The following is an 18,924-nucleotide window of genomic DNA, read 5'->3' as shown; positions in this document are numbered from 1 at the left end:
CCAACACAAATACACTTCCCATTTGAACACTCGTATGCAATGGATCGGCAACGACACAACTGGAAAGAATTTAAACACATGATCAACAGCTTAACGCTTTCCCAGACACAAAATGTTCACAAGATAATATACTTTTAACGTACTAACTCGAACATAAAAACCCTATAGTTAGTCCTCCGGGATCTGTATCTGCAGCCTTGTACGTTAGAACATAGCATCTTGTTATTAAATTGCGATGTATTGTCGGCCATATTGTTTTAAAATACAGATATTTCTCGGAAAGCATTATTCGCCGCTTGGTACTAAAAAGATACTAAAATTTATTACGGAGAGTTCTAAATACAAACCGCGTAGTTTCAGGAAATGGCAACACTTTGAAAACACCTATTGTTAGCATATTGTAATTTCAATGTTCCGTACAACTGGATGCATTGTTTGAAAATATTTATCTTCTATGCAACCGCAGTCTAAGGTTTTAACACGGAAAGGATAATTATGAAACCTATTTATTTAAAGGATAGGAGTGAACCAAAGGTACCTATGGGAAGTGTTGCTACAAACAATAACGATTTGCCCGTTCTTGATTTATTCTAAGGTGACTGAATTCCCGCATTTCCTATACGGTAAGTTGCAATGTAGTCTGTCAATCTGCTTGGTATCGGTCTTGCTAAAAAATACAAATAATTGTTTATTTCATGAGACTTAATTTTGGTATTTATTGTTTAAAATTTATATTAGTTATTTTTTTTCAACAGGGCAACATTTATGCATACGTCATTGTTGCTTTATCATTAGAATTAGGAGACGAGTCAACGTATACATATAAAAAAGAGGTATATTGTGTATTTCTTGCTAGAAATAATAATAACAATATTTTTTCTATGTCTGACGATTAACTTAAATGATAATGAAGCTCTCATTCCCAAAATACTATTACAGGAGTCAGATCTTTTCAATAAAATTTGACAAGATTCATTACATTTGTAATAAATAGATTATTTAACAATTATATTGATATACTTAAAAAATATTTCAGAATAATTTGTTTTATAATGTAAATGACTAAATAACTATAAATTGTTTGTGTGTCTGTATTTTCGGTAAAAACTACAAAACCGACTTTAATTAAAATTAAAAATTAGTATCTATTTCTTTTAATCAAGCCGAAGAATTAACAACCAAGCCAATCGACCTTAAGACCGCAATTAACTCAAATCTAAGTGGTTAACGCTGCGTAGTCTTACTATATAAATATTTATCTTATGTACGCCCTTTTAATAATACCTCATCATCTATCCTCCTTATATGCTATTGCAAAATAATATGTCCTAAGTTACAACAGTTGTACTATGATTATGTTTCGATTATATCTGTCCGTCACCTACATGCTCATGTACATGTTACGACAATAGGAAATATGTCGTAGAGGAAATTGCACTCTTGCGCAAATAAACGACAAACGTCTCAACATACTTGACAAGTATGTTTTATGAATCTGTCGGATAAGTATTAAGTATATCTTTATTTAACTAGCTGCCTGTACTGCACAAGTTGTTCGCACGGATAGGAGTTGGGGTCAACATAAAACGGTTATACAGTAATAGCCTGTAAATTTCCCATTGCCGGGCCAAGTCCTCCTCTCCCTTTGAGAAAAAGGGTTTGAGCTTGTTCAACCATGATACTTCAATGCGGATTGGTGGATACACATGTGGCAGAATTTCGCTGAAATTAGACACGTTCAGATTATCTCACGATGTTTTCCTTCACCACCGAGCACGAGATGAATTTTAAATACAAATTAAGCTCATGAAAATTCAGTGGTGCTTGTTTGTATTTGAACCGGCAATCATCGTGTAAGATGCACATGTTCTAACCGTAGGGTCATCTCTGCTCAACGGTTATATTAAAGGTCAAATAAACTACTAATCCAATTAATATTACTTATAATATCATTTTGACGTGGCCTGTGTAAAGTAACAAAATGATGGTGCTCCATTAACATAATTCAATTATTTACTCAATAGTTGGTCACGTGTTAAGCATAAAAGTCACCTCAATTCATATAGATGAAATCATCTATATGAATTGAGGTGACTTTGTCGATGTTGACATCTTGGATGAACTTTGCCGATTTCGCTCGAGTTTTAGGGGTTGGTCACGTGTAAGAAATAAAAAGTACGCCTGTCTTTCCTTGGTAATCAAACTCGCTTCATAAAAAAAATCATCATATTCGTTTCAGTGGTTTAGCCGTATAAGAGTAACTGACAGACAGAGTTACTTTCGCATTTGTAATATTAACATATATTACGTTCTGTATAAGTAATGTTTTTCATGGATATATGACGTTTTACTTCTGTCACGTGTATCGAAATAAAATTTTCGCGCGCATTAATTTTTTTTTAATTTAATTTATGTTTGTTCACGGAGACATATAGAACCTTATTATATAGGAAATACTTCATAAAGATATCATTTCGTTATCTCTTTGTCTCGGCTAACCTAAATTTGATAACGGACATTACAGTGATTTATTAACAAAATTTGTGAAGGGATTTTGTACGGAACTACTTGTTAGGCAATGGAAAATTATACTTAAACCTAAAATTCATATTGTTTATGGGCTATAATTTTGAAATGTATGTTTCCGTACTTTTTTGATTTACGAGTTACGGTCGAAGATTTATTCGCTTTGATCATGGGGATATCGTTTTTATATACTTTAGGTATTATTCATATAACAGAACAAAAATTTTATTTGTTGCAAATATATATTTAAATAATATACATACCTAAATTAGATATGAGAAGAAAAAGGACTTTAGATATCCAGATTTTGATATTATCATTTTTTATGTCTAATAAAAGTTTGTCATGTCATGGTGCAGTGGTAGTTGTAACGTACCACTTAAAAAGAGGCAGCCTTCCTAACAATGGGAGATTTCCAGGTTCTGGTTTATACCAAAATAATAGACTGATACACCAAGTACACGTACCTCCATGTGGAGATTTGTTTTTCAAAAATACTCTTATTTGTTTTTTTTTTTTAATAAGATTGGTTGATAATTACGTGTTTAAATATCGCTTAGAGCTTTTAATAGTGTGATGGAAATACGACACAATGATAAGCTTGTACAGTCAGCCTCGAAAGCATTGATAAATATAAAAATTTAATTGTTATACATAATGTAATCTTATTCGTAGACAATCATTAGACGTCTAAAATAACTTTAAACTAAACTATTCATTAGAAGAATAATTTTTGTTTTTATTTTTCGAAACAAACAAACTGCCTCTTTCGGTTGACAAAAAAAAGGTAGATGAAGCCTGGTAGGTATTGTTTTCATTAATTTTCTATATTGTCTTGGGTCTGGGTGTATGTGGTACCGTCATTACTTCTGATTTTCCATAACACAAGTGCTTTAGCTACTTACATTGGGATCAGAGTAATGTATGTGATGTTGTCCAATATTTATTTATTTATTTATATTTATAAGTTGGATGTGAAAAATATAATTTTATAATTTTTTGTGGTTCACTGTACACGTACCATGCACAATACGCCTGCCCACGTTACACGAGATGAATAACTTACTATTAATAGGCGTTAAACGATATGTTTCAATTGGTACTAATATTAATATTTATTTTATATAATAATAAATTATTAATTTAATATAACATATAACATAACTTTTGCAATATTTCTATCAAACTGCAATGCCAAATTGACTCATACTAATTTAATGATAAATTGATGTAGCAAAAACATACTAGTTTGAAAATGTGCAATGACTTGAAACCATCGTGAGGAAACCTGCTTATGTTGTATGAAAATCGTCCACGAGCTGACGAGGCCCAGTATTTCTTAATACTTGAATCATGTAGGTAGGTATATAATTCTTACAAGTGATTTTTTTTTGTATTATTTTAAGGCCAGAAGTAATATCATACAAAAATATATCATCATCATCATCATCCTCCTGTCCTTATCTCAATTTTATTTGGGATCGGCGCAGCATGTCTTCTTCCATACCTCTCTGTCGGACGTCATCTCACAAGTAACATTCTTTCTAACCATATCGTCTTTCATACAATCCATCCATCGTTTCTTTGGTCGTCCCCTTCCTCTATATCCATCCACATCCATGCTCAAGACCAAAAAAATATATATGTTATAGTATATTCCAGTATTTACTTAAAGCCCTATTATTATATTTGGTGCACGTAGAGTGGTTCAGGTAAGCACCTAAGTAGTCAGAACTAAACCTGCGACTTACCTTTATACCGTTGTACAAGCTGTTACGGCTGTTATTTGAAAGTTATAATATGACAATTTAAATAGATATTTTTGTTACTGTCTTAAGTTGACAATGTTAAATAAATAAATGCTAGTTTTAAGTCACGACTTAAACCAACGCATTATAAGTTACTTTGATACAAAACTGTTTACCTTTAAAAGTTACTTTAACTGCATTTTAGTGTTGATTTTAAGCCCAGGTCTTGATTATCGTTGCAAAAATCTAATGCAAATGTTTAGTGGCGAGTTGTTGAGTAATTTGAGGCAGCTGTCTCGATAATTCCGTTTAAACAAACCAAAGAGGTCAAATGGCATTCTATACAAAATTTAATTTGAAAAGGCTGAGAGTCAAGAGGCGCCTCGTCCTTTTTAGGTTCTAAGAGCCTCTTTTTTTAATAAATTGTTAATTATTTCAAAATATTTAACACTCAATTACATAGCTTTTAGTCATTTATAAAAAACAGGGGTTGGTGAATACACTTGTGGCAGAATTTCGTCGAAATTAGACACATGCAGGTTTCCTCACGACGTTTTCCTTCACCGCCGAGCTCGAGATGAATTATAAACACAAATTAAGCACATGAAAATGTGGTGCTTGCCTCGCTTTGAACCCGCAATCAATGGTTAAGAAGCACGCGTTGAAACCACTGGGCCATCTCAGCACTTCTCAGTTTAACCCGCTTTAAATTTGTGACGAGACATTTGTGAATTTTGCGTTTTTCTAATAACAAAATTATAATTTACGATTGATTAATTTCTAGTTTTATAAATGTGGTTCAAATCACTCAGTGCAAAGTGAAGTCAGACCGAACCATAAATGTCCACGGAACCTTCATAGTTACTTTCTATCCCGCACAATGGGGCATACAATATGAAAAAAACAAAAAAACAAAACGTGTGTGCAAGTATTGTATACGTTTTTACGATTTAATTCAGATTAAATGTGATTTTGAAAGCGTTTTCACTTTTACAAATTTCTTATTAATGTACCAAGCTCTACATGCTTTCTTAGTTTTTGAGAGCATTTTATGTTCTGAAATGTTCGGTTTTAAGTGAGTTTTAATATTTAATATATAAATAATTATTAATTCAATCTCTTCCTCGTATAGTTTATATTGCATTAGCATTAGCAGCCTGTAAATTTCCCACTGCTGGGCTAAAGGCCTCCTCTCCCTTTGAGGAGAAGGTTTGGAGCATATTCCACCACGCTGCTCCAATGCGGGTTGGCGGAATACACATGTGGCAGAATTTCGTTGAAATTAGACACATGCAGGTTTCCTCACGATGTTTTCCTTCACCGCCGAGCACGAGATGAATTATAAACACAAATTAAGCACATGAAAATTCAGTGGTGCCTGCCTGGGTTTGAACCCGAAATCATCGGTTAAGATGCACGCGTTCTAACCACTGGGCCATCTCGGCTTAGTTTATATTGGGGGAGAAGTAAAGGCAGTTTATCTGGTTGCCTGTAGCCTTTCTCGTAGTATCGTCATCCTCTCATGATTTACATTATTATGTCAGTTATACTTAATTTAAATGTATTTTATTAGATTCACTTTGATCTTCATTAGGTTAGAAGTCTAGTGTGGGTAAAAAGAGGTTTGGGGAGTATTGTGTACAAGATTTATACGGATGAATATCGCTGTTACAAATCACTAAAAGAATATTAATATTTTAGTTTCGTTATAATTTTGTAGAGTTTATTTGTACTTTATTGTTAAGAGGAAGAGATTAGTATTTCTGGTTCTACTATAACTCTACCATTATCTGTGGTGAGGTCTGCAATATTAAAACATAAAATTCCGACCAATACTACTGGTGCGTTAATATAGCAATTTTATTTAAACTATTATAAAATAAATAAAATATAAAACAAATTCGAAAATTATTGCATAGATTTTATAAGTAGAAAGTCAAAATGAGAAGTGTTGTTCTATAAAGATCTAGAAGTCCAATATAAGATATATTTTTTTTAAAGAAAGAAAAATAAATTGTAAAGGAAAATAGTTGTGCATCCTAACAAAAATCTCTGCTCAATTCACATATATATATCTGTGTTTCTTCCGAATAAAAAAATACGTTAAACTATGATTATCGAATAATTTTAAATAAAGAATTTTAATACAAAAATGACAACATAATATGAACTCATTGAATTAATTTTGTATATTTTAAATAACAATAAATTGTCAGTGTCAACGTGAAGTCATCGAACAAGTGATATAAAATTAACATAAATGTTTAAAATAGTTACGGTGTATTGTGTAAATATAAATTTAGTGTCGTTTGTGATAAATTATGAATAATATTTAGTGATATTTTCGTGTAAATTGTTTGTTTACACGAAGTAGTTTAGTAAAGTTCAAACTGATTATTTAAAGAGGTTTCGTTCGTTGGGTTGCAAATAAAGTCTGAAATATATTTAATCAAGCTCGCAAGAAGTTTAACGCATGTCATTATTCAAACGTAATTTTAATTGAATTTTCATATTTTATTAATATAATATACATTTGTCGACGAGATCGCGTTTTCCTACCAACAGTTGAGCTGAGTAATACTTCTACTTTTTTAAGAATGACTGACTGTTTTATGTTATTTTATAATAGTTAAGTTATTTTATTTTATTTTATGATAACTATAACAGTTAATTAATACAAAGTTAAATAGCTAACAGTGTTTGTTTGTAAAAGTTAATAACTCTAAACGTTAATGTCGGGGCAAAGTGGAATATTAGGCAAAGATCGCAAAACACGTACATACTTCATTAGGAATATTTTGCAAATGTTTAATTTCCTATTCTATAGTTACAATCACTAAACGTAGTGTGTATGAAATGAATATTTCACGGTTAGTTATCCACAACCTTTGTTTGATGTTTCGTTATGTGTTCGCTACAATGGGAGCTTTAAAACGTTGCTTATATTTTTTTTAAATGTATTTTTTTTGTTATTTAAAACTCAAAATTAATATTGTATATTAATATTAAAAAATCGCTTAAAATTTATATCGTATTATAAATAAAGAATGTATATAAGTAACATAAAGTATATATATATAAATGTTCTGTCTTTTGGCTTCTTCAAAAATAATAATATTTCATTTAAAGTTCGATTTCCTTTAAAGAATATGCACTCTTCAAATATTCTGTTGCCGAACAGCAATACTTAGTACTGTTGTGTTTCGGATTGAAGCTTGAGTGAGCCAGTATAACCACAGGTATAGGGGACATAACAACTTGGCTCCCAATATTGTTAGCGAATTGGCGATATTAGGAATAGTTAACACTTCTTACAGGATCAATGTTTATGGGCGGTGATGACCTCTTTCCATTACCAAGCTGCCAAGTAAAAAAATATATCGAAATAAATTTAAAAAAAAACAGATCAAAAACATATTAAAAGACGTATACAATATTAGTAGTTCGTAATTGTCTCACTGTTCAGCGATGGCTATTAAGTATTTACTTAGTAAAATTTGAAGCTTATTCGTGGGTTATATGTGTATATTTATTGTTTCTGTTCGAGCACTATCTTATCACCTAGAGCCAAGATCGTGCGACCAGTTACAAAATGCATTGTTTGTCCTGTAATTACTTATTAAGCAAGATGACATCGACACGGCGGTGTACTCCGCGCCGCGACCTTGCGTGTGGCGAAACGCACTATATGTGACTTTTTGCATATTTAAATTATAGTTTTTAGATTCAAAATCTTATTATATGTTACGTTTTGGTTGTGTACAATACTCGCTCTATTGAATTACATAGATTTGACGATTGTTTTTTTAACTGTTGACGCTGGCTGTCCTGTAACTTTTTCTGATCTCATTACTATACTGAATTGAATATGGAAAAAAGTTATTCCATGTGTCAAAATAAAAAAAATCGATAAATCCAAAAGTACACAACTCAACGCACATTGAAAAGCAAAAAAAAAAAACAATTCTACTTATTTCCAAATCTCTAAGTTAAACGAGAAATAAAAATAATATATATCTATCGTATTAAATCAATTTTAAAAAGTACGGAATTGATCTTCATTAAACGATGTTTAGAACTATCAAATTAACTAACAACAGTATAATATTAAAATAGATTCCGAAATAGGGCTAAACATTTTTTCTATTGTTAAGCATCAAAGATGTCTCGCTTCACGAGTCGTGCAAACATGTCTGACTATTTAACGAAATAAATATGAACGATCATTATGGTTAAGTTACACTTTGTTAATATGTCATTAGCTTACATCATAGCTATTAAATCCAAAGTCGATTATAGATTTGTAAATACAATCACACAAATCAAAGATTGGTAACGATCAAATGTCAAACTGCAAGAATTATTTGTAATGTTTAAATTTTATTTGAAATATTTTTAATTCTCTAAATCTTCTTTCCTATAACATTTTTTTTTTTAATTGTTAAATGTTAGCTATGCAAGGGCGTGGTTTCACCCTGACAGAGTGACCGTCAAACTTTTAACTTCCAAATATAATTCCATTGTTTGTCTAAACAGTTTTTGAACAATGGAAGAAAATTCCTTCGCTATTACATTGAGAATATTATTACTTTAGAGTCAGGGATTATTTTGTATTCAATATCATAATATGTTTTAAAAATATTTTTTTTTTAAATTACATTCCTTAGGCACGCGTTAAATATGTAACATCCTGTCAATTTTTTTATTGAAAAAACCTCTCCTTATGAGGAGTTTTGGACCTACTTCCAGCACGTTGCCCCAACGCGGGTTTGGACACAAGCAAGATTCCTTTATTGCTTAGCACGAGATGATTTATGAAAACAAATTAAGCACATGAAAATTCAGTGATGGTTGCTCGGAATTGAACCCGCACTAGTCTTTTTAAATTTAAATATCGAACCGAAAAATATAACAATAATATTTTCCTTTTTTTGTCGTCAAAATTATCATTGTGATTTACATTATAAAGATTTCTTAGCTTAAATGACTCGGTGCGTTTATTTTTGTTGTTATTGAAAGTGAAGTAAAAGTGATTTATTTATTATTATTAATAAAATTCAAAGCATTAAAATAATGGCTCCGTTGCCAAATCTGCGTGAAACTACAGAATGTCGACAAACGCTGTATTGCTTAAGATTTAACGTGAAACGAAATTACCTTGTAATTAGTTACTTTTCGCGCTTTCCAAACGATGTTTCGAAAAACTAAACCGCTTATAATATTGTATAAATAATTTTAATACGTTTAACCTAATTTTAGAAAATATAGTTTTATCAGAACTAGCCGTTAACCTTTACTCCTCACTACTTGTTCATGGTTTAGTATAAGTAGAGTTGCAATTAATCTTTGGCTATTAATTAGATGCATTTGGCCGCTTGTATTCATGTATTGTATTCGATAGAACACATATTATTAAAATATTACTCGCATTTGTACTGGGTATTAAAGAATTTATTTTGAAAATAGATATTAATTAAAATGTATAAAAATAGTTTAAGTATATTGCGAAAAATATTCCTTTAATAATTACAAAATAGAATTTTGAAAATCGAGATAACTTCCCGCCAAAAACGGCTGCGATTTCGCCAAATTAAAAATAAATGGGAATTGCATTCGTTCTCTATTCAAAAGTATGTTACGTATCCACAGATAAAGAACATATTCTCTATTCAAAGCCACAGATTATAAATATTTTCATTTAAATGTTATCTCTTGAAATGAAATAATGTTTTAATTTATTTTTTAAGATAAAATTGCAATTGCCTTTTAATATATTTTTAGTACACTATTTATGTATGTCATAACTTTTTATTTACTCATAATTTTACATATCTTTACTGTTTATATTCTGTGTGGGTTTCAATTGTGTATCTATTAATATTATAAAGCTGAGCATTTATGACCTTGAACGCGTTAATCTCAACATTTACAGTCTTAGAAAAAAATATTGCTATAGGGCTTATTTATTGAAATAGGTTATTGACTGTACAGCTTTACGCTGTAGCCCTCAGGCGCAATAGCTAATGCAAAAAAAAAATGATTCGAATGATATCACTTATCTTTTTCTTCTTCTTTAAAAAATATCTGACATATCATTTCATCAGTCTCGTAGCTGTTGAAAACGGTATAAAAATGTTTTATGTTTTTATTGTAGATTAAACTAACAGATAGTTATTAAAAAAAATCATTATCTATGGTTCAAACAAATAGTCTGCTTTCTTTGTTCTGCTCTGTTGGATACGCGAACGTTGAAAACGATTTGTAATGTAAATTGTAATTATTTTATGTAATTGTAATTATGTTTAACATAAGAGTTTGCCTTCATTTGCACTTCTTTTTACATTTTAAATTATTTTTTATTGCGAAAAAGTAGTACTTTTTTTGTTTTATAATTACGAAATTTAGATTTACTGTGCTGAGCGTAGCGCAGCCGAATAGCATAGCATACGTGGTTCTTAACCGAATGTCCCAGGTTCAAGTCCTGAGGAATAGTGACTTTTATTTGCTTTATTTAGAAAATGTATTTATACTTTAGATCGTGTTTCATTGTCAGGATAACAACTTGGCTCGCATGAAATTCTGTTCCTTTAAATTGACGCCCTGGAGATGCTTGAAATAAGTTGGAAATATTATCTTTTCTAGATTAGGCCTAGTTTCTGATTAGTATATAGGGGCTTTTGTCTATACGCGGGACATAAACGAGCTATTACGGGTAAATATAAAATAAATTTGCATAATGCTTTGTATGCGAAATCTTTATCATATACTTAATTATAACAAATATATATTTTATTTTTAGTTTATTTAATGTGTTAAATACATTTATTAAGTTAATGATGTTACGTAAAGCATTGTATATAAATGTTTAAGAGTATTACAACAGACAATTGTATGTCTTGTCTTTGGAACAAGAGTAATAATTAGTTTAAGCACATTAGCGTTGTGGGGATCGTGAGAACTGAGTTCGTTCTGTTTACTTTAAACATCACGTAATATATTTTACTTAAATAACACCTCAATTATTTCCCTACACGGGTAACCGTCAGGAGTCCAGATATAAACGGAATTATGGCATGAACTGGCAACATTGTGATTGTGAATATCAAAACAATATAGTTTTACAAGTATCCGAACTCGTTTGTTTCATAACGGAGTTTTGTTTATTATTGTGGTTACGATTTGTATATGCCGGTTATATTAAGGTTCAGTGGCTAGAACACGTGAATCAGCAGAGTTTATTTCCGGACATGCTTAATTAATAATAATAAACGACATCGTGAGGTAATCTGCATATGTTTTATGAAATTTTACATGTTTTTTCCTTAAAAGGAGGGGTTACCTTTGTCCAGAAGTGGGACATTAATAGACTGTTTAATTTCTTTTATTTTTCTTACTTCCTATTCTCTACCTGCGTGACTAGGCACAGTTACATACTTTGTAGTCGTCGTGAACATATATACATATATTTTGATTGACGTTGTAACAATTCAAAAGCTAATTTGACATCTATGCGTCTAAGAAATTTTAATGTTATTTGTAAGTCGGTTGCTTGCACAAGTGTGACCGTAACTTAACAGAATCCATATATAGCAATGCACATTGTGGTTGACTTTATAATGTTTACCTTATTTAATAAGTGTCAAATATTGTTTCATTCACAGGAAACATAAAATACTTTTAGTAAGAGGTGGGTGTTGCGAAATAAACACAGGATATAGATTTAATGATTTTTCCAAGTAAATGGAGGATGCGTTGTATGTTTTAATTTTATGACGTCGTGATTTCTATTTTGTTTAACCACACGAGCAATTTTCTCAGTATTTTTTCACTCATTCGTCGTTATTATTTTTTATTTACGTCATGAGGCTATCGTTATTTTATTTTGATTATTTTTTAACTTTAATTTTGTAATGGCAACACCAAACAATACACTTGTAAAGGTTTAAATATCTCTGGTTAATATTATTTTAAAAACTTGAAAACTTCAGATATCACTATAATAATCTATTTATACATATGTACATATTGACTTGTGATAATAATAGTATTTTTTTCTTTCACAGGTAAGTCCCGGAACTCTCTACGTACAAGCACCTGATTCCTACAGGTACTATTTTTATTTATTAAATTTAAAATAGTGTTCGTATGTTTTGTCTCTGTCTTACCGTTGAAAGTTATGACGTTTTCTTTTAACCGTTTTCAGTTCGGCTAGCTCATTCTCAATGGTCCAGGAGATATAAAAATGGCTGTTTACTGTTAAATGCCAGCGTTCACGGAGAGAAGGTTACATATAAATTAAGTGGTCGTCCATTTACCTGTTCTAATTAAAAAATCACGATATTACTGTCTGTTCCCAGGGCGGCATTCACGGTCATTTTTATTTCATTAAATCATGGGAAATCCCATTCTATTTGCTGCGGTTAAAAGATAATCAACATATGTATTTCAACATATAAACTGTCCACCAAAGGTCGTGTTTATTTAACCTTATGGTAAAGAGTAAATCGATTATACTAATTTGCATTAATACAAGAGTTATCTTCAAACGGATGTGAGGAATCCGCATTCTTTAAGGTTCCTTCGTTTGGCATTAAGAACGGTTATGTTTAGGCGGAATATTGTGGATTTAAAAAGTTTATTCTTTGACCATAGTTTAAATAAAAAAAAAAATTAATTCCCTAGAATATTTGCTTACTTAGGAATAGTTTATAATTTCTTCATAACTTTTTGTAAGCCTGAATTTCTACGTATATGTGATTGAGTAAATTTTAAAAATAGAATGAAAAAATTAATGAATTACAATTTACAGAAAATCTAATAGAGTTATTCTATGAGAATAAACTCGAATTTATTGTATAACACGCTCGTGAAATGTCAGAAAGTATGAAACGATATTGCCTTTAACATTTATAACATTTAAAGTATACTCCTAATAAAATAGCGGATAGTCGTTAGTCGGTTTTTAATAACTCACGATTGAGATACGAAGTGATATCTTAGAACATGTTTACAACATGCTTAACAATAATATACATTGAACCCGAGTGGATTTTGGCGGTATGAAATATTTATTTATTATATTTCATTATCTTTACCAAGCTATAAAGTCAGACTGCCATATCCTATTCTAATCCAAGGAGTAAGATATACAAATTATAGATTTACGTATTCCATGCGATTTGTTTATAGCTCCGCTATGTTATCAACAACAGACAGTTCTTGATGAATATATCTTTGGTCATAATACAACAGTATATGTATGTATATATCCACTATAATTTTACTCCCAAAATTATTATAGACATAGACATTAAAACGTTAATTTTTCTTATATACACAACTAGTTTTCGTCGGCTTCGCTCGTTTTTTAGGTGTCGGTCGTCATGTTAGGCAATAAAAAGTGTCCTTCCTTGGAGTTGAAACTTGCTTCATGCGAAATATCAATAAAACCGTTTCAGTTTCAGATGATTTAAAATCTTAACCAATGATATCGCTACAATTTAATGCCAAAGACTCCTCTCGTGGCTGAAATAGACATTAATGAACGCTTCACATTAAAAAGGCACATTTGTTTGAGTAATCTCAACAGTTATCATCGATTCTTAACATATACGGTTAATATCAAAGCGTAATCAAGATTTTTGAGACAGAAAGGGAAAGTGTCGCTTTAATATACTATAAACGCGAAAGTGTATGAATTCGAATATAAACCAAATAATTAATCACCGATTCAATCCACGAACAGTTTTCACGTGAACAATATAATAGCCTTTCAAATAATGTGCTTCGAATCTAAAGCGCTACTTTCTTCGCCTTATCTTACGAAAGTGGACGTTTAAATTATATTAAACTATTGTCTCCGAATGTTATTTTAGAAAATTTCGATATTGATCGCGATTAGATATGAACGTCTGCACCTATGGGCTTTTCTTTTGACAAATGGGCCACCTGATGGGACTGGTCTTCATTGACCACAGATATTGGTGGTATAAAACATTTTCGCCATTCTTAATGGGTTACCAACCTTGAGAGCTGAGATGTTGTGTCCCTTGTGTCTCTAGTTATACTGGTTCAACCTTCAAAACGGAAGACAACAATACCAAGTACTACCACTAATGCTGGCTTTAGAGGAGGGGAGACCTTTACCCAGGACAAATTTACAAGCTGCTACTTTACCAGTGTTCGGGCTTTGCACAAACGTCTGAGTACCAACCAAAATTCTGCACACAAATTTGTACTAACAGCAATAATTATTGGATAATCTTGTTAAGGCTCATTTACTTTTTTGTAAATCAGACAGGATATTTGGCGACGATTTAACGGTGCTATTAATGGTTAATTATTAATACGGAAAATAATACCGTCACCACAATCTATACGCGGTCATCACGTCCCATTAAGTGATGGACTTGTCTTCGTACTGAACATTGAAAATCATTAAACAATTGCTTTAAATATGTTAATGAATGTTGTGAACGAAATCGGTGCTCCTAATATTGAATATATTTACATTGTATTTCTTTTAGGGTTCCGTACCTTTAAAGGAAAAAAGGAATCATTATAAGATCACTTCGTTATTTCTCTGACCGTCTGTCTGACTTCTTTTTCTGTCCGTCCATACATTCGCAAAAGGAATCAAAACCTATAGGGTACTTCCCGTTGACCTACAATTACGAAATTTGCCAAGAAGTAATTGTAGCATAAGGATATGAAAAATCCTAAAACCGGTAAATCTTTCAGTATGTTTGGGTGGTACGAAACCCTCGGTGCAAGTCCGACTCGCACTTGTTTTGTTTATCATATTTCATTTTCATGCTTGTACTTCAATCACATCGAAAACAAATCGACCTTGAGAATTGCCCACATTGTCTTTAGAAACTACGTACTCGGTTGACGCATCAAATTTTTTAAAACTTTCGTATTGCGAAACAAGGTGACGATTGGGATTACGTTCGTAACCCCCTTTTGAAGGGGATATATCGCATGGTGTTTTCTTCCTTGTTAAATTCTCAAAACGTATCCCACATATCCTTTAGTTTACTATTATATAATCAATCAATTTATTCAATAAAACTTTTTAAGACCATTCCAAGAAACTGGGTCGTACTTCTGGTGACTTACGAACTGGCGCTTACTTAGTTTCAAGACTGAGCCTCGTGATCCAGAGAGGTAATAGAGCCACCGTCCTGGTTATAATGCCACAAAAATCTATTTGGTGGCTTGTTTTTTTCTATAATTTATATCATATCTGTATACTGCATAGTTTTATTTAATTTAATTTATTTGTTTAATTGCATATCCTTTAAGTATAACCTATAAATAATTTGTCATGATTAGTTCAAAAATATATTTGCTTAGTTCGAAGTATTTTAGAGTAAACAAATCAGAGGTAAGTAAAGACTATGACGTGGTGGAACTAGTCTTGGAAGAAACTTAATTGGTTTCCATTATACAAGAGACAGTTTATACAATCATAATAAAAAATAAATGATCTGGTATTGTAACTAATATAAAAGTGCGGTAAAATATCTGATGAGTGGGTGGTACCTATTTAGACGAGCTCGGACAAAGGCCTACCACCAAGTAAGATGGACCCTTGAATATAAGAGCCTACTTACCTAGAGTAATTGTTATTTATCTGTTTCGTTTTTTTAACATAATTGTTAGGCAGACCGGTCACTTCAGCCCATGACATTGGCGACCAGTAAATCTTGTACAAGACTCATGTCCGAGACTGGGGGGTCTGATGTTTATTCGAATATCATCATCTATTTACCCTATTTAAAATGTAAGCATTGCGTACTACGTGGCGCAAGGAGTAGTACATTAACATAGAACGAAAAAAAATTTAAAGGAAGTCGAACAAGTTTTGTCATCAACGATATGTTTTACACACTTAAACTGTGTATGTATGTGTGTATAATTCTGGAATATTTATGAGTGAAGTAACGATGCTGCTGATTGGCTGTGGTAAGATCATTAAAATGCACAAGAATGCGCCTAATTTACGCCCTTGCATGGTTTACGCATGTTTATGTGCATTTTTCAGAAACGCCTTTTTATGTGCGTTTAAGTGGGTCAAGAATTTATCAATATTGTTTACGATAAAGGTTAACTGTATGTTTTTATAATTCGTTATAATTCGTATGGAAAATCTAACATTTGATTAGTGTTTATTTGTCATTGAAATTTTAAAACGTGTCTTAAAATATATTTATGTCATGTTTAGATCATCGTTAAGGATTATTTAAATTGATAATTAAAAAAAAATGTCTTGTTCTATTAGTTATTTTTAATAGATGTAGAAAATATTTAAAATTAGAGTTAAATTTTGGTTGGTGATAGGGCTTTGTGCGTGCCCTATCGGTAGATAAGCTGAATATTATTAGTTTTCCGGTTTGAAGGGTGAGAACAGCCGTCACTAGTATGAGAATTTGGAAATATGAATTAGTTTGTTAAAAACGAAGGTTTTTCCTGGGCCTAGATTTCTTGAGAATTTGAGCCTTATTACTCTAGTACACAAATAACTATACTATTGGTTGTTGCTATATTGCAGTCGGTATTTTAAAATCAAGGTGTTCAAATTGCCTTTTGGAAATTAGATTTTCCAAAATCAATGGAACTATTAGTTTGCAGCCCTGAGGTTTCCTTTTGAGTGGTTGGCCAACCATGCCTTCTTGAAAATTATTTGTGTATGTTTAAAAAATGTTTGTATATTAACCAACATTTTGTAAACGGTCGTTTGTAAAGATCGAAATGAATAATGACCAGGACTGTTTAGATTGCTTTCTTGAACATTTCAACCGTCTTAAAATATAAAATGCAATAAAACAAAAGATTAATTAAATATTTTTTCAATGAAATAAGTTTCTCGATGCTTATTGTTGTAACAATTTAGTTTTACCCAACTTTAAATGAGCAAACCATGAATTGAAATAGATGCAATTGTAAAAAAAAAGGTAAATTGCATGATTAATGAATTTTTTCCATCACTAATTTCATTAAAAAATCGATTTTGCTTTTGTAATAATTTTGACATTAAAACAATAATTTCGTTGCATCAACACGGATCGTAGCCGATTTGTTAAGCACGGATTCATTAAATTAATTCATATCTGCCTCGTTGGTCTTGTGTTTTAAAAGGCTAGAACCCGAGGTCCTGGGTGTAGTCGGGCCTTTAAATAGTTATTGGGATTTTCTATTGAAAAATTATCAGTAGCAGCTATGGGCTTTGGAAATTGGCAGTTTACACTCACCTGCCTTATTAAGTACGTTAAGACTTTGGTCTTGTGTTCCGTTCTATTGGATTATGGCTGTGAGGATCTTTCTTAATAGTAAATAAATAAAAACATTCAATTGTTTTTAAATAAAAATAAAATACAAAAATTTTGGTCTTTTTATTAAATTTTCGATAAAAATATATTAATAAACAATTTTTAAATAATCGATGTAACTTAATACGGAAGGTATATAAGGTTCAATGACTTTAGGCGCGATATCATTCTGAAATAAATTCGACCAACGGTAAAATGTGTATTTACTTAGCGACAATTTCGGAATTTAAACCTTAGAACAAAGTACATCAGAAATGACATAATTAAATTTTGAGAGACGCTTTTGTAACATTAAAAAATTGAACGTCGAAAATGATAATTTTGTAACCGCTGTGCGAATTAATTTTAAGGTGGAAATCCAATTTATAATATAATACTGAGTTTCTTGCCGGTTCTTCTCGGTAGAATGTACATTTCGAACCGGTGGTAGCTTTACTTTAAATAGTTTGTTTAATGACGATTTAAAAGTCTACTTGAATAAAGTATATTTTGATTTGATTTGATTTGATATGAATAAACGAACGGGCAAATGTGCTAACTGATAAGTGGTCACCAATACTCATAGACATTGGCCTGTAAGAAATATTAACCATTCCTAACATCGCCAACGCGCCACCAACATTGGGAGCCAAGATGTTGTGTCCATAGTGCGTGTAGTAACACTACTGAGTTCCCTCACCCTTCAAACTGGAACACAACAGTACTAATTATTGCTGTATACCGGCTAGTATAAATACCTGTACCTGTGATTGGAATCCCTTATTATCCTTAGAAAGAGATAGTTTATATAGTTATAGATTATCTCTTTCTAATGCTAGTTCCTTTTTGTGTGTAATCAAGATCAAACTTGTTTTATTACAAGTACCATACATGCCACTTCCATCGTATATCTCTTCTATGATAGATACAATCTTCAGACTTTTATAGTGTCGTCCAATTAGCAGAGATGTTTAACACCTTGCTCCTCAGCATATTTAAAATTAAAACTTATGTTAATGTAAGGTAATTTAAATTAGGTTAACGGTTACATAAAATTTGCATAACTTCGGCTTTTCTGTTGTATTCCATTTAAACGGATTTAAATTCGAGTTCCAAATTTAAAAACTCGATTGTGAATGAAACATAAAAGAATAAGGTACAAGTCATGAGGTTTTTTTTTTATTTCGTCCCTGTGATCTGGTAACACAGTTTATTAAATAATGTTACGTACCTACTTTAAAGCTGTAACTGCTAATCGATAAGATAAAATGTATTTTCTTGGAAGTTTTGTGTATTATAAGTTTTTTCACAGGAAAAAGGTTGCATATATTTAAATT

At 31.3% G+C, this 18,924-nt stretch overlaps 2 protein-coding genes across 8 annotated transcripts in view; both read left to right on the top strand.

Moving 5' to 3' along the window:
• Positions 1–18,924, top strand: part of LOC113403147 (uncharacterized) — a 361,159-nt gene that overhangs the window by 56,726 nt on the left and 285,509 nt on the right. The gene's annotated exons all lie outside the window — the stretch shown is intronic.
• LOC113403114 (A disintegrin and metalloproteinase with thrombospondin motifs like) overlaps positions 1–18,924 on the top strand; it is a 133,613-nt gene that overhangs the window by 29,259 nt on the left and 85,430 nt on the right. Inside the window, exon 2 of one of the 6 annotated variants that reach the window (XM_064219046.1) lies at positions 12,338–12,381. The exons of the other annotated variants lie outside the window; for them this stretch is intronic. The gene's annotated coding sequence lies outside the window, so the exon portion shown is untranslated. The remainder of the gene's footprint in view (positions 1–12,337; positions 12,382–18,924) is intronic. 6 annotated transcript variants of the gene reach the window in all.

This window comes from Vanessa tameamea, chromosome 25 (assembly GCF_037043105.1).
Source record: "Vanessa tameamea isolate UH-Manoa-2023 chromosome 25, ilVanTame1 primary haplotype, whole genome shotgun sequence".
In the NCBI taxonomy this organism is placed as follows: domain Eukaryota; kingdom Metazoa; phylum Arthropoda; class Insecta; order Lepidoptera; family Nymphalidae; genus Vanessa; species Vanessa tameamea.
This window is presented reverse-complemented; position numbering and strand designations above follow the sequence as displayed.